The sequence below is a fragment of the Sphaerodactylus townsendi genome, linkage group LG05, assembly GCF_021028975.2.
Source record: "Sphaerodactylus townsendi isolate TG3544 linkage group LG05, MPM_Stown_v2.3, whole genome shotgun sequence".
NCBI classification, from domain to species: domain Eukaryota; kingdom Metazoa; phylum Chordata; class Lepidosauria; order Squamata; family Sphaerodactylidae; genus Sphaerodactylus; species Sphaerodactylus townsendi.
In genome coordinates this window covers 92,965,653-92,988,994 of record NC_059429.1, presented here as the reverse complement: position 1 = coordinate 92,988,994, position 23,342 = coordinate 92,965,653, and positions in this window count along the sequence as shown.

Here is a 23,342-nt window from a genome sequence, read left to right as displayed (position 1 = left end):
CTCTAGTTGCCAAACAAAATATTAAAAAAGAGAAGAAACTAACTTAACTTTGAAAAAACCCTTTAGATAAACAATATTTTAGTATAAATTTATTCATAAATATGTTGGTTTGGATCCAACCAAGTTTTCTGCTGGTGAAAAAGGGAAGAGCCCTTTGACCACCCCAAAAGGCTATTTAGGATTTATGGGACCTTTGTGGACAAAAAACACACACATGTGAGTTGGGGGTTGTAGTAAGGAGAATTGGGTGAAAAAGCAAGCTGGGCCCAACTCATTAAAAAGACCAACCTCCATCCCAGCAATACACCATGTCATATTAAAATCAGACAAGAAATTTTCAAACATGACAACAGTTTACTTACCTATCAATGGTTTTCCGTAATAATGCCCCTGTGAAATGATGACTGACCACATTCTCAATGTATGCATTATGAAGACACTAGCTCTTCCTAGAATTTTCTTCCAGATAGAATGGGCAGGATTTGTTGTGGATAAAGAAAAAAATAACTGATTCCAACCTAATCCTGTTCAAGATGGTAAAGCAAGGAAACCTGGTAGTACCTGAAGCTTTACTACAAGAAAATTATTGAAGCTTCAGAACCAGTCCTCACTATTGTTATACAACTGCCATTTGGGGCTGGGTGGGAAAGGAAAGACGTACCAGGGTCTATTGCTGTGGCCACTGGGGGTTGTAGGAAGTGCCATCCAGTCACAACAGACTTATGGCAACCCCATATGGTTTTCTAGGCAAAAGATATTCAGAAGTGGTTTACTGTTGCCTTGTGAAACTGTACTTCCTTGGTAGACTCCCATCCAAAAATGAATCAAGGCCAACCCTACTTAGCTTCTCAGAGATTAGGGCTAGCCTGGTCTATCCAGGTCAAAACACTAATGGCCCCATCCAAAGGGGGGGATCTGCCCATGGGAGATCTGCACTGGTGAATTTGCCCTCCCCACGGCACTTACCCTGACAGAGGGGGGAATCCACAAGTGTGTGGCTGCCATGGCCCTTCCCAGCACTGGGGTGCAGCACCAGAAGTGTCACCAATATCCTAGTACCCCTTCCACTGCCAGCATAGCAAGGGCAGTCTGGGGTGTGGTCAGGGAAGGAATTGTCATTAGTCATCTTCCTCTTGGTCATTCACTGCTTTATGCCAGCAGTCAGGAATTCAGACTTAAGGGACCAAAACTGGTGGCATAAGTCTATGAACCCAATGGGGGCTTCTCAGTGGTGAGGAAACTTTTTCACTTTTCAAGCTTCCCCAGGCCACCAGGAAGCCCCTCTGGGAGTGCCATGGCCAGCTGCCTGATCTCTTGGATGGGGCTTCCCAGATGTTACTGGGCGTGAACTAGGCTTTCAGCCAACAGGAGAAGACATTCACTCACAAAAGATAATAGGACAGGATGAAATTGGTCAGTCCTTCATTCCTCTTCTCCCACAATCACATTTCTGCTCATTATTCCCCCTCACGTATGTCATAATAGTTTCACTACCAGAACATTGTTATACCTTAGTGTTGAATTCCATAAGAGGTTAATAGCAGTTCTGTCCTTTTGAAATAGCTCAATGATGGGTTTGGATAAGTGAGAGCCTGTGAAACTTGTGGAGGGAATGCCATCTCCCACCACAACTTTCCCTAGAGTCCAGAGCAGACTCAGGCATCTGCTGCAGTGGCAGTCAGGCCCAGGGTGGCCCCAGGCATCTGGCACTATGGCAGACATCCTTGGGGTGGCCACAGGTGTCCATCGCCATAGCAACTTTCCCTGGAGTAGCCCCAGCAGAGGCGAAGCTCCAAGGGGGTAGGGTGCGTGTGATACACCGGGCGCTTGCCCCTGTGTGGGTGGTGAGGGTGTTCCGGGGCGGGATGGGGGCTGAGGATGCACCAGTGCACCGGGCGCTTTCCCCCCTTGCTACATCTCTGAGCCCCAGGCATCCACCATGGCACTGGCACAGCCCAGGGGCTGATCCCAGCATCTGCTTCCACCTCTTGCCATTTTATAATAATCACTTTGATGGTGCTCTGTTCCTTGGCCAGAATTTCCCCCATGTCTTTGGATCACAAGAGTGTGTGGATCCAGTGTCCCTGGGACACGGCTGCTGGGAAATTTTCTTGTGACTTTTGCACAATGAAGAAAGCCTCCCACTCATGTTACTTAAGTGAAGGGGAAAATTACAGGCTTGGCACCTTTGCTCCTTCAGTATAGTGTATGCATAATGAACAAAACCTACTTGACTTTAAAAACATTTTATTTCATGCCAATAAAAGTAAGCATGACACATCCTACTTTTGCTTGAGGTGATTGGTATGATGCAGAAATTGGACTTGAGTTTCCCCAGTATATATTATCATATATATTAAAAGAGAAGCTGTGCTGGAAATGTTCAAAATTGCTAGAAATGGCATAATGCAGTTTCCCAGTGGGGTTGATGCTACTCCTCTGGTTCATATTCACAGAAAGCTTATATCCAGGTCCAGCCACTAATGCTGAAAGTTAAAATGCCTGTGGTGAACCCAGAGAAAACCCTTTGTTACATTGCTGAGTCAGTTATCAATGTCAACCAAAATGGTAGCCCACATGCAAGAAGGAGATATATTTTAATTTTCACCAGGCTTCAGAGGGAGAAGGTTGGGCGAGTTGCAAACACAAAGGACAGGCCGTATAGAGTGATGCCTTGAATATGTGGTATGGATAACAAACTTATCAAGAATATTAATCATTTCATTCTACCTCTGTAACATTAACCATTGTATAATTTCCTCATGAATAGCAGTGAAAATTTCAAAAGAAAGAGGATTTGAAGTCATGTTCTCTCTTTGTTAAAATGTTACAGTAGTGCAGGATACATGTGTGCTGGGCCCACTTATACTAGCCTAGACATTTGGAGGAAGCAAAAATGAACATCAGTGGTGGAGGGATGGGACTGCAGCAATAAGGTCTACCCCCAAATGCACACATTCAGTTGCACATATATGAAGAAAACCAAGGCACAGATGTTTCTGTCTGTGCCGTGCCAGGGTTTCTGAACATGCAGAGAGTGCCATAAACACTTTTCTTACATTCAAATGAATAGGTCAGAGACCTACCGTTCCTACCATTTTTGAAAACCTGGAGGGGCTTATATCACATGATATGTAATCTGATGTGAAAACAAGAGCAGGCAAATATTCCATAGGTGCAGCTTTTCTCCACTAGCATGGTATAGTGATTAAGAGCAGTGAACTTTGATCTGGAGAACCGGGTTTGATTCCCTACTCCACCACATGAGCGGTGAATTCTTATCTGGTGAACTGGATTTGTCTCCCTGCTCTTACACATGAAGTTTGCTGGGTGACCTTAAAATAGTCACAGTTTTCTGGGAACTCTCTCAGCCTCACTTATCTCACAAGGTATCTGTTGTGTGGACAGGAAGGGAAAGGAGTTTGTAAGATGCCTTGAGTTTAATTACAGGAAAAAAAGGCAAGGTACAAATCCAAACTCTTCTTCTTCTTCCATTGGAGCAGCAGTGGCAGTTCTTAAGAACAATTATGCTACAGCTACAGCTAAACTGTATGGATCAACTTCCTGTCTACATGCAGCTGTTAACCTCAGAACTTCTGCTAGGAAAATCTAAAATCATTAGAATAGGAATCTGATCTACCAGACTTGTCCTGAGGATAGTGACATGCTCTGCACCAGCTGTTTTCATGCAATGTGCTATGTCAAAAGCCATGGATCCAACAGTCTGCAACTGAATGATTTCATCGGAGTAGGGGAAAATTTCCCCCTCCCTGAAGCAGGGATTGGTTCTGCTGAAATTGGTGAAGGTGAATTTAAAAAAGAGGAAGATGATTCCCTTTTCAATGGACCCCTCAGGTTGTGTGCTGACTGGTTGGGGCAGCTATGCTATGGAACTTTGCACCCCCCTGTGCCTTTTTGAGCAATTTTGAGACTCCTTGATCTCCATTAGTGGCATAAGATCCCTGCAGACAGTGGTAGTATGTTTGGTTTCTGTGATTTTTCTCCCAGTGAACTATTACATTGTGACAGAATGAAGCATTTTGTATTCCATTGCTCAAACTCTGTAGGAAGGGAGGATTTAGAAGCTGGCTTTCAGAACTGCCTTCCCAATTAGTCTTGGATATTCTCTCCCTTGTTGTCATTGTAAGTGGCAGTAAAGGGTTAAGAAGACCAGTTAAACATTTAATTTGCATTTAGTAACAGTGACAGATATTGAGAGGGATTGTTGGATTAATAGGAATTCCTAGGCAAGTTTTAACTTTAATATAATTAACACACACAAAATACCCGACAAGAAACAGTTAATTAGACACAGAATAAAACATTTACGGTACCAATGTATAACTATTCGGAAAGTTCACAACTGCTGGTTATTAAACCATGTTAACAATTAGTTTAAGTGGACATTAATCTGGTTCAATTATAATAGGATTCCCTTTATTACACCCATTTTACTCTCCAGAGACCTCCTCGTGTTTAATGACTCTGAAATAAAGCCAGATTAATTAGTAATATTTGCAATTTATTTAAAAATTTGCCAGAGTTGGAAGGAATTAACTAGCAATTGCAGAAAAGTCTAAGGTATAATTATTGTGCCAGGTGGTATCTCACTGCATGTAAGTACTTAACTTATACTGATATTAAAAGCTACATAGATTCATCTGTCTCTTTAGCTTTTAAAATAACGTTTGTAATACATTTTTGCTAACATGTAATCTAAATATACCAGTCTAATTTAAAACCTTTGATGCTTGTCCATGGCTCTGCCTTGTCTTTTTATATATTTTAAAACATTTTGTAATAACCAACCTGCAGTTCTGTACTAACCAATCTGCAAGGATGTATTCCTGGATATATTAACCCATTCTAATAAAATAATAAAATCCTTCTTGGACCCAGTTGTTTCCCAAGAGTATATCTACAGTACAGTGGTAGAGTACATAGTTTGTGGTGAGTCACAGTGAGAAAGATGGTCTATCTACAAAGTAAATAAATATTTTCCCTTCCCAGTACTTCCAGTTAAAGGGTCCAGGCAGCACATATCAAAAACTTCTCTGCCTGAGGTCTTGGAGAGTTGATTCCAGCCAAAAGAGGCAATTTGAGGCTAGATGGATCAATGGCGCAATTACCTTTATATACTCAAGATACCCACAAGGAGAATTTTATGTCACTTATGGGTTGTGTGTACCATAGTTAAAAGTTGAGCTGTGAGTACAGTTACCAACTTTTTACTAGCCACAGAGCCTGTGCGTTTAAGTCTGCAGACATGATTGGATGACAGTGCTTATGGTTACAACCTCCTGGTGGGGGCCAGAATTCTCCTGGAATCACAACTGATCTTCGGACTACAGAAGTCAGTTACTCTGGCTGAAATGCTAGTTTTAGAGTGCAAACTCTATGGTATTACATCTCTGCTATGTTTCCTATCTCCAAACTGAACTATGAAGTGAAATTGCTCTTGTTAAAAAACTGGATTCCAGCACTTCCCAGAATGGCACGCCAGGAAAGATTAGTGCATATATCACCCTTACAGATGGGGCTGGCAACTCCTGGTTTGGAAATTCCTGGAAATTTAGGGGTAAATCTTGGGAGAGCAAAGTTTGGGGAAGAGAAGGACTTCAGCAGAGTACAATACCACAGAGTCCATCAAGCAAAGCAGCCCTTTGTTCCAGAGGACTTTATCTTTGTAGTATGGAGATCAGTTATAATTTTGGGAGACTTTCAGGTCCCTCCTGCCGGCAGGCAACTCTACTTACAGGATTATTGTAGGTTTATTGAGGTAATGCATATGATGCAACCTGAATTCTCAGAAAAAGTGCTACCTAAAGCTGATGGGGAAAACTGATGTTTTGAAGGAGGCTGACGAGACCTACTAGCATTGGGTGGGATTCCAATGACATTTTCAGACCAACTAAAGAGCATTGTGATGAACTTCAACCCAGTCTTGCTGTTTCAGAGGCAGTTTGATGCTGTTGCTAAGACCTCTTCTACAAATGCAGAATAATGCACTTTCAATCCACTTTGCAGCGGAATTTTACTGTGTGAAATAGCAAAATCCACCTGAAAACAATTGTGCAAGTGGATTAAAAGTGCATTATTCTGCATGTGTGGAAGGGTCCTAAGAGAATTTTTTTCATTTACATCTAATTTACAGTGTCCTTCATTCTAGATTCCAGGTTGCAATTCCACATGAGACTAACCTTAAAGGTAGCTCAGAAATAGTAGTTGGCACAAAATGCAACCAGGTAGTAGATGCAAATACCACTATTGTTATAACTTCATTGGCTTTGATTTTCCTTCCTTGTTCATCTTAAGCTTTTCCCTTTCAAGATCTTCATTGGGGTTGCTAGCCTGCCACTGGCAACCCTTGGGAAATGGGCTGCCCAATTCAGATTGGGGGGTTTGCCTTTGTGGCTAGGACAGTGTGGTGAAGGCAGTGCCATGCCACCTCCAAAGGGGTTTTAGGCAGTGCGGAAAGGAGGACATTTAAAAAACCCTTCTGCCACACAAATCATCCCATGGCCTAAACAGGCCTATTCCACACTTTTAGGTGGCATAAGCCTGTGACTGTGGAGGACAGTATTCTTGCACCAGAAGGATGGTAGAAGCCAACTAAAGTCAGCTCCAACCATGAGAACACCTCCAGCTTGTCCGCCCCTCCAGTGTTGGCCTCCATTTAGACACTGGTGTAGGCTCCTGATGTGCCCACTTTTAGGTTTGACTGCCGTGGAGCTGAATGGCAATCACATGTTTGCATCTTTGCTTTACCCACTGGAGTAAGTGCCCCTTATGCTGCTGGGCAGGGGGGGGGGCATGCCAGCATGAGCCTCTATTGCTACAAAAAGTAGTTCCCCCCTATCTGGATTGGATCATTCCAGGGCAAAATGAAGATTATAAAGATAGCTGGGACTCTTAGAGTGTTGGAAGGGGGGATGACATCAGTGATGCCACTTCCCCCCCTTTCCCTGCTGCCACTGAATTGATCAGTGGTGGGCACCTCAGTGCAGCAGTGGGGGATTGCCCATCACATCCTGGCAATCCTAACCCATATTTGCAAGACTACCTTTCCAAATACATACCCCAATGCCTATTTAGGTTACCCAACAGACCTTGCTAATGGTACCATCTACTCGCTCAGTTTATTCAGCAATAGTGAGGACACAAGTATTCTCAGTGGTGGTTCTTATCTTAGAGAATGGATTGCCTACTAGTACAGCTTCCTCGTTATTTACAAGTCTGCAGGGCCTGTACAGTGGATCTATTTTGCATGGCTTTGGGATGAGTAGCTATAGAGTGTTATCTCATTGGGGTTTGATCCATTTCCTAGAATGGTGTGTTGTGTTTGTATATGTTGTAATTGTTATAAATTCTGTATGTAGTCAATGTGGGTGAATGCATGCTGCTTTGAAGTATGGAAAGGGGAAATGCTTTTTGGATAAATAATACATACATACATACATACATACATACATACATACATACATACATACATACATGAATAAATGATGCAGCAACCTTGCAGAAGGTTTAGTCTGGTCTGATCAGTGCTTAGGATTGCCAACTAGCCTGGAAGGGTGAAAAAAGTGTTCCAATCCTTCAGTAGAAGTTTGATGGCATTTACTAGGTATTGCTATTTATCTTCATGCTATGAAAAGTTTCAGTTGCCTGTTTCCACACATTAAACCTCTATTAAAGGGACTAGACATTTTTCCCAGGTAGCTGGGAACTCAAACAGTGTTTGGGAAGAACCTTGCCTGGTGATCCTCTCTGTATTCTTCTTCCACGATGGAAGGAAGATGGGATGCAAATAAAAGATATAGAAAACTTACTTTTGATTTCCAGTCTGTCAATAATCATTGTGTATGCAGCAGTACTTGTGGAGTTCTTCCTTCTGCTGCATTGCCATGTCAGGAAAAATCTGCAGTGATAGAAGATTTGCTTTTTATGCAGCTGCTAGAGTTTGTGCCAAGGAAAAAGAAGGCAGCAGTCCTGAAATGTAGCCAGATTCTTCACAATGGCCTGCAGCTTAACCCTATCACCATCTCTGCATATCTCCTCTGAATCCTTTCCAGTTTGTTGGTGTAACTCTTTAAACTGGGGCTGGAGCTCAGAAGTGCAACAGGGCTAAAAATGAAATGCTGAGTAATGCTGAGCCTTAGCAGGCTCTGTGAATAGGAGGCAAAGTAATAGTCTAAATAGGCTACAAAGAGCCAGCTTGGAATAGTGGTTAAGTTTCAAACGAGGACCTATGAACATCAGTTTCAAATCCCTGCTCATGCCATGGAAGATTGCTGAATGACCCTGGACCAGTCACACACTCTCAGCCCTGACACTGACTAGGATTTGGATAGGAGACCTTCAGAGGAATAACCGGGTCATGATGCAGAGACAGGCAGTGGTGAACCACCTCCAAATGTATCTTGCCTTGAAAACCCTATCTTTTTGTCCTTCTTGGGCTATATTCCCCTTGAGGAGGTTAGCATTGACATTTTCTTTGCCAAATAGCTCTATTTTGGGCATTTTCAGGGGTAAGGTTGATAGCACTCATGTTTTCAGCAATGCTGTCCATCCACCATTTCTTTGGTCTTCCACATGGGTGGTGGCCACCAGGGTCAAAGTTTAGGGCTGTTTTTGCAACAGAAGTCTCCTCCAGGCACAAAACGTGCCTGTACCACTGGAGCTGTGTTTCCTGGAGCCTTGAAAATCCTATGGGGTCACCATAAGTCAGCTGTAAGTTGATGGCAAAAAAGGGTCTAACTTCAGAATGATGACAAACAGAGGTTGGTCCATAATGGGCACCAATACAATTTGCTTGTCAGCTCATGTTCTCTCTTTGTACTCCTCTTCATGCTTGGAGCATGATTGAAGGTTTCCTCATTTGACAAGCCTCAAATCAAGCTCTAACCCACTGTGATATCTTAATTTCAGATTCCTGTCTGAATTGGAGTTTGTCCCTGTCCCTATCAACTGGCATTGAACTTGAATTAGCCCTAGTTGGAATCCTGATTTGTAGGAGGGAAATGCATTCCTATGCACCAAGATGCTCATCCAGATCACAGAGAACTGGATTTTGATTCAAAGCTTCCCAACCCCAGAAGCCTTCAACTGCACTCCCCTCAAGATGAGAGGATGCATAACAGAGCACAGGATGCATAACAGCACAGCTTTAACTGAATCAGTGCCCATGATAAACAAAGTTCTCTGTGTGATGTCTGAGTGCATTTTAGAGATATTCTGACAACACCACCAATACATCTTTTCCAGAACTAATTGGTAACTTGTATTCAACTTGATATGCATAGTTTGTTGTTTCTACTAGTTGGATGCATGTGGCGGTGGCACATTAAGTTGTCATTAGTTTTCCTTCAGTGTTGGAAATCAATCACATTGCAGAAAGCTAAATTTGGAGTTCTGCAGTGCAGACTGCTTCTCTCTACCTTTTGATGTTTTATACATCCATTTTTCAACTTCACTAGCTTGGAAGTTATCAAAGTTTCATCAGTTTCGGGCAGGAGGAGAGTCTGAAATCTCTCTCTTTTTTTCTCTTTCTCTTTTCTGCTGCCATCCCCAATTTCTCACTTTTCCCCTCTTTCAAGTGAAGTCACACAACAAAAAACAAATATGGAAGAGTCTATTCCTAAGTAGCTAGCAAGCCATTTAACTAGCTGCTTTGTTTAAGAGCACCCGTGGCCTGTTATAATTTGGGGAGGTGAAGGTGGGAGGTGAGGAAGTGGCAGAGCTTGTTATTACTATTTGTAGCATTGAGGATATCAAGCAAAGGCTTTGAACATCTAATGCATCTTTCATCATACATTCTCAGAACACCGTGTCCTCATTGACACAATCTTTCAGCACCCTCCCCTTTCCTGTAGTCAGACTAATGTCAGCTAAATAAGCTAGTTGACTAGCAGGCAGGTGGATAATGGCATATAATATTTTCAAAGTTACTCATGTGGTAAATAAGTGATTCAACCAAGAACGGTACTCAACAGTCTAAAGGGGCTTTCAAATTCTGATCAGTAAGGTAGATAAGGTACCTGACCAAAACTGTAATGTGTCAGTCAACACTTTGAAGAAGTTTTCACATATATAGCAGCACTGACTTTTATGTATTGCCAGCAAGGCTCTTCTACGTATTTAAATTTGCAGATATTCAGCAGGTGAAACTCCCTGGAATAAAGGTGCCAAGATTCACTTGCCAAATATCTACAGGGATTTATTTAGACAAGGACAGAAGTCTACCTTGTAAACCTGACGCCTCTTTTCACCTAAGTAGAACAAAACATAATATGATTTAACAGCAAGATTCCAGTTCAGTAGCACTCCTAAAGGTCAACGCAATTTCCAAGGTATAAGTGTTTGAGAGTCAAAACCCCCTTCATCCTATACAAGTAGGAATGGAGATCCCTACTCATATCTGGTGAAGGGAGTTTTGACTTCTGAGAGCTTGTATCCTGGACATCTTGTTGGTCTTTAAGATGCTACGGGATTCAAACCTTACTTTTCTGCTGTAGACCAACAAGAACTTAAACTATACCATGCTGTATGTGATATTTCCAAATTAAATGAAATGTCACTTTTTTCTGGTAGGGTCCTTATGCAAGAAGAAATCCAATAGGTGAAGGTTTCCCTGTCACTATTTCTGCTTGACTGAGAAATGCTTAATTTCTCAAGAGTGTTGCCAGGATAATGTGACAGCTCTGCACAAGAGTGACTCATCTGTGCAAGTTGATGTAAATGGCTTGTTCACATTATCACAGAGTGTGCCTCTAAGAAAAGGTAGTATTCAACACTGTGAGCAAGCTATTTCATTCTATTTCCAGTGACTTTGGTTGTTTTCTTTAAAATAGACTCTCCAGAAATTATCATAAGAAGAAAATTGTTTGTATGTCTCCCGGATCAGGCAGGTAGTCCCCTTCTCAGACAGCCTCGCCATCTGTTTCTGTCCATCCCAGCTAGATGAAAGGCAAGCTGAGCCACTGCACAATGAACAAATCAGCTTCATTCCTAAGATTTGCTCCTGTTTTCAGCATACCCGTTTGTCCAAGAGATGCTAGAAGGTATGTTACTAACCGTAGTATCTTGCATTTGGTTTTTTTCAAAATATGATTTTCATAGCTGATCACTATAGCGTCTGTCTGTCTGTCTGTCTGTCTGTCTGTCTGTCTGTCTGTCTGTCTGTCTGTCTGTCTGTCTGTCTGTCTATCTATCTAGCAATCAACCATCACCATCATCATAGCAGTTGCGTCTATTTCTGCAGTTCAATGGCCCATTACGCATGGGACACTTACTTTGAAACTCTTAGCTGCACAGTGGGGCTCCAGGGGCTGTAGTGTGTCCCCTTGCATTTCTCTGTTTACATTGTCTGCCCCGCAGCTCCTAGCTGAGGTATTAAACAGGCCTTTGCTTTTCCTGGTTCTCTTAACTTTGCTCATCATCTCTCTCTAAAAGGCACAAATATCATCACACTCGGTAGTTGTATAACAAAGCCCTTTAAATTACAGTGATGTCTATATACCTGTGATAGCAGGTATATTGATATTGTAATCCCAACCCGCACTAAAGAAAGATGCAAAGCAATTCCCTGGACCTCAGACTGCTAAAGAAGGGAGCCATTGTAGAGCAGATATTCTCTCTCTCCCCTGGATGGAGGGAAGATGTCCGGGGCAAACCTGTGGTCACTAGCAAATCTGTCCTACGCTGGTGGAAAAGCAAATTAAAATTGTGCTAGAAGAGGTCTCACATGCTGTGGAGAGAATGGAAAGTGGGGCTTGAGGGAATATGTCCATACAGAAATCTTGCTGTGACCAATATTCGCTCCCATTGTGCAGCAGATACCTTGTGCATAATCAGTTAATGTGTTTCTCCATTCGGAGCATATAATAGGGTCCTGGATGGGCCAGCCCAAATGCAGTCTCATAAAATCTTGGAAGCTAATCAGGGTTGGCCTAGTTAGCATTTGAATGGGAGACCACCAAGGACCACCAGAGTGACAATGCAGAAACAGGCAACAACAAACCAACTGTGAATGTTTCTTAGCTTGAAAACTGTGGTTTGATGGCACTTTCAGCTATGGTTTGATGGCACTTTCCAGCATCACCACAAGGATACTATGACTTCAAGGTTCATGTCATTACCATGAAAGGCAACAAAAGCTTTTAATCTGCCCATGCTTGGCTGTGATAACGATTTGAATGTGAAATGCTGGAAAGTTGCTTTCCTGTATCTTTGCAGAGACATTTTATACTGTTGCAGCTTTTGCTGTCTGGATGTGATTCTGTCCTGCTGATTTGGCATTTCTCTTATTATAAGACTGCACAGTCTCAGAACCTGCAATAGCACAGAGTATTATTAATGCATGGGTAACCTTTTGTTCAACACCCATACTGTTGAATCAATAACAAGAATCCCAGTTGCCATCACCTATTGATGAGGAGGTCAATTCTAAAACAATTATTACTGAAAAGTAATTTAAGAGAGAATGTGCCCAGATTTGTTGTTGCCTTTGATTTAACAAAAACTGATCAAGGACTTCACTGTCAATTGAGCTGTAAATCAAGTCTGCAATGAATACTTGCATCACACACATGCATAAACATCTTCTAGACTCATTGCAGCCTCTAAAGAGACCATCTAAACCAGAAAGATCATCTGTGGGTTCTTGCAAAGTTGTCTCCACTCAGTCTTTCAGTGGCATTGCAAAAGAAGGAAGGGAATCTGAGACTGCTTTTGAACTGTGGCCAGTAAAAAGAGAATTTGCTAACCCATTACTTCAGTTATCCATAGCTGAAGTTTCCCAGCAACAGCAGCTACTTCTGGGGGGAAAAGTCAGACTCAGTGTAGTCCCTAAAATTACTATCATCAATGGCAGGTTCACCCAAAGGCATGGGATATGGACTTTTGCCAGTTCAACTATGATGAAAGGGCTAACAGTAGGTTTGGTCAACACCTTAAATATTTGGTAAAATTTGGATTTAGGCTTATTCATGCATATAAGTATCTGTATGCCCAAATAAGCTTGAATACCAGATTCGGTATGCCCAAATATATTAGGTTATCTGAATATATTTGGGTCTGTCTGATGTTTTTTGTATTTTTGGTGGGTTTTTTTGCATTTTGATGTTTCTTTGCTCTCCCTGATCCAAACTTCACCAAACTCAGGTGACAGCATCAGGACAGTCTCTGGTTGAGACCCTGAGATTTTGATGCTGCTAGCTTTATAAATGTGCCCCCTGCAGGCCAAAACATGACAAAACACCACAAAATACCCCAAAAAGCCTGAATAAGAAAACAATCCGATCCGAATGCAAGACATTTGTCAGAACCTCCTTAAACCAGACAATTAAAAAGTTGTCGATGAACAATGATTTCTTTATTGTGGGTAAGATAAGTCCAGAACAGTGCCAAGATATCTCTGGCTGCCCCAGCCAGGACGTATCTATTTTAAAGTAACCAGCATTCCCATTTCCCCGCCCCCCGTACAATCCCACAGCTGCACTACAGACCAAAGTATGTGGCCTTCACTAGCTGAGCGGAGGAGAGATAAGCAGTCAGGAAGCAGCAGGAGAATAGTTTCACACAACAGATTCACACAGACCAGAGTTCCTATCCCCCAGTACTCAAGCCACCTCGACAGCATTCAGCTCATATTCGAACAAGACATCTTCGGCTGATTTTGGCCCCAATATGCCCAAATTTGCCCAGATTCGGGTCGAATCCAGGATTTGGTGCATCCGAATCTCCAAGCCTAGTCATGACTCTCCACAAAGGAACCAGCCAACTTTGCTGAAGTTTTAATAGCTGGGCACTCATTCTGTGGGCATCAGCTTCACTTTCTGGGTGCCCCCATAGCATTTGCCCCTCCAAAGAAAATATTAGGAAAGTTGGCTGGTTCTTTTCAGGAGACTCACACCAGCAGCCCTGCAGGAAATAAGTGCCCCTACACAAACATTTTCCCCTCTTCAGCAGTCACCCCTCTCTCAGATCAGAGAATCTCTGTGGTTTCTGAAAGTGTGGCTTTTTCCTCTTCCTTTGCAGGGAAATCAAAGGAGATCATGCAATAAACTTTATTTGGGTTTTCTCACTGCTTCCCACCCTCCCCTGCCCACACCACAGCAGTTCCTCTCACTCTTTGAGCCATCATTTCAAAGCAATAAGAAGGGCTTTTTTAAATTAACACTGAAGGTCTATCATTGAAGTGATGGGCCCTGTGAAACCATGTAAAATTGACATGGTCTAGCAAATCAGTACTAGACCAAAGAGGCTGACAAAATAGTGGATTGGCATGGACAGGAACACTGCACATGGGGGAGCATCTGAGTAAACAAAAAACCATGGGAAAACCCCCCTGTGAAGCAAACAGCCATGGAGTAAGTTGTGTATGCATAAATGGCCCAAGATAGGAGTAAACATATAATTGCCAAAGCAGAAAAAGAAATTGGTGAAAAGTAAATGAAACTCGTGATCAATTTAAGTCAGTCCATGTACACCAGGTATTTAGAAGCAAGGGCTTCATTGCGTGCGGATGTGTGGAGACTCGTTCCATTAACAACACAACCACTTGTTAGTTGGAAAAGTAATCAGCCGCAGCCCAAATTTATTTAACATATAATGATAACCTTGAAGCTGGGCGAGCATAACAGAGCATATCCTGACCCCCAGGCAGCAAGCCGCTGAACCTGGTTACAGGGCAGCCCCAGCTGACCCCTTAGGCCCTTCAGACAGCACTGCTGTCCGGCACATCCCCCAAGGGAACCAGAACAGGAAGTTACTAGGTGCCACATGGACGCAAACCCAATTTGTGACACCCCTTCCTGCCGGGCAGTGAGCTCTTGGCGTAGCCCCAAGGCTTGCCCACACGAGCTCTTCACCACCTCGGACCTCATAAGGAGGCCCCCAACGTGGCAAGGTCTGGCACGCAAGCTACTGCCTTCCCAAATAGGATGTGCTCTTATGCCCAACCGCCCAGTGAACTGCGGCAAAGCATAACAATGAAGAAACCCAATAAACATCGCTAGGGAGGGATGGGAGGGTCTTTCTGGCTGCCGGCCTTGAAAGAGGCCGATCCCTGCCAGCCCGCTAGCCCCTGTCACGTGCCAGTTCCTGGCCACCTGACCGTCCTGGTCGGCTGGCAGGGGGAGGAGGCATTGTTTTCCTTCCTCCCCCACCGCAACGGCGTTCCCAGGCTGAAGCCTGGGACGTGATTAATCAGAAGGAAAGGACAGGAAAAGCTTGCAAACTAACCAGAAAAAAAATGACTGGCCTGTTTCTGTGTTTTTAAGAGCAATTGATCTACAGAAATCAGCAGGTGAAACTTTTTTCATGACATGAAAATAAACATTATCACTTATTCATTGCAGCCGATCAAACAGCCATTATAGGCAAGCTACAGGGACAAGTTCAAATGTTAGCAATGCTATCTCCAGCTAGCAGCTCTGTTATGATATATTAATATTCCCACAGCAAAAGGGGGGATGTAGCTGGATCCACAGAACTTGCTGGTGAGAGCACAGAATTTTCCTTATGCTTGCAGTGGTTATAGCTGATATTAAAGACAAAAAATAACATAAATTATTTTTCTAGATTCTTCTTTCTCAGTGTGTAAGCTCCAGGGGATCAGCCAGGATACTGTGTTGCTAGTGCCAGCTGAGTCTGTGATCTTCCAAGAGCTACAACATTCCGGCTGATAGCCCTTACTGTGATGCTAACAAGCAAGATCAGGTTCTAAACTCACAGCAAGAGAGCTTGCCTGGATTGAGAATAACTTGATAGCTCACATCTCTCAAGACTGCTTTTCAAAGCTGCCTGAAACTCTAGCAAGTATATCTTTATGCTAGTATGAAAACTAGTGGAATAGGGAAGGAATTTTTGCTCTTCAAAGGCTTAATATAGAAGCCCTTCAATGTATATAGTTTGTGCATAGAGGGCTTGTATTACATACATATTTAGTTCACTGTACATATGTATAAAATCAAAATGCATGTGGGGGCATGAGTGCACTGGCCTCACCTCCCTGCCTACCCACAATTGCTGGCTTATGAGCTCTCTGACCCCTTCTCCATATGCAATACTGCACTTTCAATGCACTTTGCAGCTGCATTTTACATTTTCCAACGTAGTCACTTATAGGGATTAGGCGGACTGTTCATAAAGTAGTAATTATTTTTCCTTATATTGTCACAAATGTCGGTCCAACACATTTGTGCTCAACTTGTAACTGCTTGCATATTTCAAGGAACTCAGTCAGCACTTAAAATGTTTTTGGCTATTTGCAGGTGTTCATTGTGTGCATGTGTGCATACAGAAACAAACAGATTCAAATATAAGTGTATGACTTGCTCCCCCCCCCCCCCCGGTACTCTCTTTGAACCACAAATTTTACTTTTCTGAGGAGACAGATATCTTTAACCTGCCAGAAGGGATGGATCTTTAAACACAGGACAGATTCTGAATGGGGCCTTTCTTGTAATTTACTCTTCGCAGCTTTTCCTATTATGTAACATTGTCAGCTTTCTTAATTGAATCAAAAGGTCAGTAAAACAACAATTTCCATTAGCCTCATAAATGCAGTTAGTTTTTGGGTTGCCAACCACCAGGTGTTGCCTGATGATCTGGAATTACAACTGATCTCAGATATCTGTTCTTTTTTTTTGGGGGGGGGGGGAATGGCTGTTTTGGAATGTGGGCTGCGTGGCATTAGGCCCTGCTAACGTTCCTGCTGTTCTCAAACCTCTTGCTTCCCAGGCTCCATTCTAAATCTCCAGGAATTTCCCAATGTGGAGTTGGTTGCCCTAATTAATTCTGAGCATGCTTCACTGGTAGCTTTTGATTGGTTCCTGCCCATTTATCAATGCCACCACTTCCACTGTTGCAAACAGAGTAGAAATATGGCTAATTTAAAATTAAAAACACACCATCAGTGAATTAAAAGAATGTTGACATTGCAAGCAGGTAGGATTACCAGCCCAACTAATTGCAGTCCTTATATGTACAAGATGGCCATTAGGAGTGCTGTTTCTAAAACATGCACAAATAGACTGTTGGAAATGTAGCTATTTCAAGTAACTGTGTTTTTGTGTATGTGTATTTTGGTATAGTTCTTCTTAGAGAGAAAATGCTCATATTTCTACTACAATGTTAACATTTGTTGTCAAAAATTATCCTTACCAGTTGCTTTGCTTTGGCATGAAGTTCTAGAAATTTCACTGGCATTGCTAGAAATCTATTTATTAACATATAAATAAAATAAGCAGTTAAGAAAAGTGGGGTCATAATGACCTCAAGAAGAGTGGGGAGAGGAAATCAAACTCTATCTTCTACAACTTCATACTTTGTAGTTCTGAATAATAACAAATGCCTGCAGTATTTTATCTCTAGTGTCTTTGCTGTGGATGTATTCTTTACTGACAGAGACAACAAACAGCTATTCTTTCCTTGGCCAGTCATGGAAGGCAACCCCAAGTGTTTTTATTTCTATGATTTAATTTGGTTTCTATTTAATTCCTGCTAGTAAAGTGCATTTCTTGTTTGGACAAAGATAAGAAGTGGTTTTCAAACTTTGTGATGTTCACTACTAAATGAACTGTAATATTCAAAACTAAGTTGCAAGAGTCCCCTATGCTACTTTTCTTCTCCAGCTGTAAACACAGGTATCTCACAGCCGCATTACTGAGTAACAGGCTGATTTTTTAGGCCATTTTAAACATTTTACAGAGGCAAGCTCATATTTTCTACTCAGCCTTCAAAGCTGCCTCTCCTAGTTAACTCTGGCTGATTCCTCACAGCAGAAATAAGATGTCCTGGGAATGGAAAAAAAGGTGTATTGGAAAGAACTTTGCATAGCTTTTTCTCCAATACTTCCTCAGGACTCCTTCTTCCTGCTCAAGCTGTCCTATTTTGATGAGGCAAAACTACTAACTCCTCCCCACCCCCAAGTTGTTTCCTGAGGAGCTGAGGAGATATCTTATTTTTCCCACCTGACTGTTAAAGCTGGTCAGTTGTATCCACTGCTAGTGCCCAACATTTTGTGGTGCTGCAGGGATTCTCTGTGCCTGAAACTTTTTGCTTAAGGATTTCCACAGGATGTTTGCTCTGCAGGCTTCGATCCCGGGTACCTTTTTAGTCCTAAAAGTATATGGCTGTACTCTGTTTCATCATGCTGATTCTGGCAGTTTCCCCCTTTTTATTTTCGATGAATTGTCTTTGAAGACATGGACACACATGTACCAGAAGCAGCTGATTCTCAAATGTGTGTGTTTGTGTCTTTGTAGCAAAAAGCTACAGGAGCCACAAAATATGGGGTGCTAGCAGTGAATAAAACTGACAAAAATCTTTAACAGTCGGGCAGGGAGAAAAAGATTCTTTCTCCTCTGATATCTTTTTTGTCTGTGCTATAGTAACAAAAAAAATTAGGAGGCATATTTTTAAGACATCCCCAGAACGTCTTATTTGTGCTGCACATAATTGGCCTCTCTCTCTCTTGTCTCCTGGGCCCTTTACACACTGCGGAAAGGGCGCTCCTCCACCGGCATCCCCCCCCCACTCACCTCGTCGCCTTCGTCGCCCTGCTGGACTCCTAAGACCCGCCCACACTGCCCTCCGACCTCCAGGGGTCGGAGGACAGCGAGGGAGAGTCTCAGCAGTCCAGTAGAGCGATGAAGGTGATGAGGTGAGTGGGAGAGGGATGGGGAAAACAGTGTGTTCCCGATGGTGCCATTCGCACCGCGCCAGCGGGAACACACTGTTTTCCAAAAACCTCCCTCCAGGAGGGAGTTTTTTGGAGGCAGCCTGACGCTGCCCTGGGGGTGGGGGAGGGGAGCCAGGTCGGCGCTGCTGCATTTTAGCAGCGCTGCCTGTGCGAACGGCTCCCTGGGGATGGTGTTTTTGCCGTCCCCAGGGCGCCGTAAATGGCCCGTGCGGAAAGGGCCCTGGCCTTATGGATCAACAGCTTTTCCCATCATGACTTCCTGCTGAAAAAATAAACTCACTTTTGGATCTCAACCCACAATTTGAGAACTAGTGATGCACAGACACTTCTTGGAAACTATTCTTTTATCAAGCAAATCTAATAACCTAAAGTTTTTCACTAATATTGTGACCAGTTATATTGCCATGTGCCCTCTTCTTCTCTGAGCAGTTCCAGGGGCCTGGATGAGTTCTAGTGTTGTTATCGTAAGGAGATTTTCCTATTCTAAAATCCGCTTTTTCAGATACTGATTCCTTTTGTTTTATTTTTCTCTGTTTTTCATGAGTGGGATTTCTCCTTCAAATATCTATGATCTTTAATTTTTCATTGAAGAGACTTTAATGCATCTTTTGTGACTCAGCCTTTGCAGTTGTTTTATGTTTCACACCACAGACACACTACAGGGTGGTGGTCCAGCCAGAGGACAGGAAGGTTTGGGATGACATTACCTGCCACTGGGTATCTATGGAGTAACAGTATGAAATTTTACAGAACTTCCCTTTTTCCTCCTCCTTTTCGAATTGAATAGAAACAGACTTCAAATTACTACAAAGAGAGAAAGAAATTGATTTCTTGATTTCAGGGAGAAATTGGGTAAAGAGATATGAAGGGGATTTTTCTTAACAACGCTCAGTGCCAGAGTTACATTGGTGGGGAAGAAAGTACAAAATGACCCCCCATATATTATATTATCACTTTCAATTGTCTTTAAGCTAGGGACCCCAGATTCTCCTTTTTAATCCACCTTAAAGGAAGAATCTGGGGTCCCCAGTTAAAACAACATTGAAAGTGATGCTGTTTGGGGGTGGATTATCCCCCACCCTTAAACAGCATCACTTTCAGTGTTTAAACTGGGGACCTCAGATTCTCCCTTTAAATCCATGCCGAAGGGGGTGGATTTAAAAGGAGAATCTGGGAAAATTTGGGGGGTGCCTGCTATCAGGGGTGCAATTGTTAATCTAGCAGCACCAAAATTTCAGGATATCTTAAGGAGACCCTTCTACTTGTACTACCCATGTTTGGAGAAGTTTGGTTCATGGGAGCCAAAGTTATGGACCCTCAAATATGTAGCCCCATCTCATATTAGCTCCCATTGGAAACAATGGGGGATGGGGGCACTCCCTTTGGGAGTCCATAACTTTGGACCCCCTGAATCAAACCTCACCAAACCTGGGTGATATCATCAGGAGAGTCACTCAACAATTCTTTGAAATTGTGGTGGTGCTAGCCTAAACCCAGCACCCCCTGCAGGCCAAAAAATGGAAAAAACAGCAAAAAAACACAAATGGGGGCGGGGCTTCGAACATGTAATGGGGGGGTTGAACCCGAAACCCTCCCCTTACCTACATCCTCGGCTAATGCCCACATCACTATTCTTTTTTCTAATTTGTTGTAATCTGCAGCTCGCACCCGGGCAGGCCACTTAAAGCCAAGCTCAACAGATAAAACCATTTACTATGAATTTACAATAGTAATTTGTTCATCGTTTCTACTTCCAGTTCCCCATCTGAATGGTTTATTAGTTGGAGAGCAGGACCTGGCTTGTGGATTTGTGGTGTGTAGGAGAGTAGAGTTTAAAAACTCCATGAGCAAATACTGACTTGGGCTAGTTTTTTATTATTGCTTAATGAAGATTAGTGGTTTGATACAGCTGATCAGATGCATTTCCAGAACATTTGATTAATGAGGTTTTTCTCTAAGAAGAAATAATATGCTTGCAGCTAAAATGTGACAGAGAGAAGGAGGGAATATACTGAGTCTGCTAACTCTTGTTTTGTATGCAAGCTTTCATCACGCAAAGAATAACTCCAAAGGGTTTAAAGTCACAAGGCCCACTGCAAATTGCCTCCTGACAACAAACCCTTCCAGCAGCTGCTACAAAAGAAAATGTAATCCTCAACTGAGGTCTGCCTTTGCAAAGACCCATTTCATATTAATAATATTTCACATTACAAGTACACGTATCTGTCTGTAGGTTGCCTTGAAAGGCAGCCATTTCATAACTTCGCTAAAATATAATCCAAGCCGCCATAATATAAACTTAGTAATGGAGGCTTTGCTCTTGGAATAAACAGTGGCCAGGAAAGAGAAGTGTTTTATAGCTCCAAAATATTGGCATGTATATGCTCAAAGGGATGAGGGTAATGATTGTACTGGCTTAGATGCTTTCAGTAAGATAAATACAAAGGCACACAAAAAAATCTGACTCCTAAAGATATTCAAAAATAGACTTTTTTGAACTGTAATTAAGTGCTAAGTCCTTTGAAATCAATAAATATTCAGAAATGAATAGCTAGTTTGTTGATTAGAAGGCAGGTAAACCAAGGCCAATTAATACATTATTATCAAATTTTCAAACTGAGAATGGAAGAATAATTGCTCTGAGGAAGGATGTTCTGTGCTTAATAAAAGAAACCAAAAAGCCACATGCACAAAAGCAATGGAAGCCATCATTACAGAAGCTAATTAAAAAACGTCTTGATATTTGCTGGTCTGAAAAGCCTAGCTCTGAGACTTGAATTGGTGGCTTGTAGCATGCATTAGCTTGATGAAAAGCTAGTTTATAAAGGCTGGTTTATTTCAGCATGGGGAAAAAGAAGGCAGAAGCAGAAAATTAATCTCAAACTGAGAGCTAGAGTATGACATCTTCATTAGCTGGGAACTGAACAGGCTGTGGTAGAAACTGTACAATGATGCAGGAGTAGCTCATTTTTACCACTTAAGCTAGTAGTGGCTTGGGAACCTGTTGGCAGCAACAATGTGGTGAGAACCTCAATTTCAACTCTGCGCAATTCTGTCTCAGCTGTGTTACCCAACAGGTGTATGCTTCGCACAACTCGTAATGGAGATTAATCTTTTTATGTGCAACAACTGGCAGGGACAGCTAGGGAACAGGGTCTCTGGTAGAAAAGCTTTCCAAGCCCTCTCTTGCCAATTCACTGGTAATTCACTTTTTTCTCTCTGCACTTTGTGTTTGTGTAGTAACTGTACCAAAGACTTGACTTGACTGTGATTTCGATATAGGAGAAAGCTGGTACCCTCTTCTTGGCCCTCTTGTGTTTCAGCCCCAGGTTACACTGATCTTGTCATATCTCTGAAGCTGATCAGAGTCAGCCCTAACTAGAATTTGGATGGGCAAGTAATGTCAGTGTCATGATGTAGGCAGGCAATGACAAACTGCTTCTGACCATATCTTGCCTTGAAAACAAGCCATGGGCCAGGGACAGGCCAGGGCCGGATGAGGCATGCCAGGACTCGTAGTCACTGCTGGTCATGCTGCATGCAGAGAGGCAATTGGAATTCCTCCCCACCCACCATTCCAGCCTCAAACAACTTTGTGAGGTGGACTGGGCTGGTGCTTGATGGAGCCAGGAGTTTAATGGGAGGGAGAAGAGATCCTTCCCAGTGTGGCACCTTCAGTTCCCCTCCCTGCTCAGCCTCTCATATGCACTGTGCTCATCTCTCCCTTCCTCATCTACTGAATTGCCTGTGGCTGCCTCCCTCCACTCTCCTCAGGCAGGAAGGGATGGAGGAGGATGCCAGCTCAAGGTGGCAGCAACTCAAGGTAGCTAATGGTGGAGGCTCAGGCTGGTAGTGGGTGTGCAGGAGGAAAAGCTGACACAGGGGCAGGGGGTGGCTGAAAAGTGATGCATTGGCCCCCTCTGTCCCCCCTAAATATGCTTCATGAATTACCACATTCATGCTACTGCTTTTTGAATAACTCCCTCCCCGTGATCAGTGATACTTGGAAAGCAATGTCACTAATCACAGTGAAGGGGCATATGGCACAGCCACTTCCTTTCTGCTGTCACACCCTGCATCCAACCAGGCAATCATGTGAAAGTGAGGTTGGGCCAGTGTGTTTGTACATAGCCCTCCCCATGCACTGAGTGAATTTGCAGGGATGTTGTCTGTAGGAATTATGTGAAGTGGCAATAGAAAGAGGGAAGTGGCTTTTACCCATCTGCCATTTCCTCCAGCAGTTTTCACACATGTACACAGAAAGAAAAATTTAATGCTTTAATTGAGTTTGAATGTTTAAATGCAGGGGATTTTATTGCAGAACTTCTTACACTTGGTATTCCATTGAAAAGGAGTCTATGGAACTCTTTCACTTTTGTTCTTCCTGTAGGGTTTTATTAGTAATTGGAAAATGAAGCTCCCCAAATTGGTCTAGAAGTATGGTATTTGTATTGCTGGTTGTAATTACTGCAGGTAAAGGCAAGGACATAATTAGTTGTAATTGCTCTAATGGAAGAATGCATTTCAAGTTTCCCTGATTAAGTGGGTGAGGTGTTTGATTTCCAGTTCAAGGATTCTCTTGACATTTGCTTTCCTCAAGGTCATTCCAAGTTCATCAGGAAAAGATGTTTCTGCT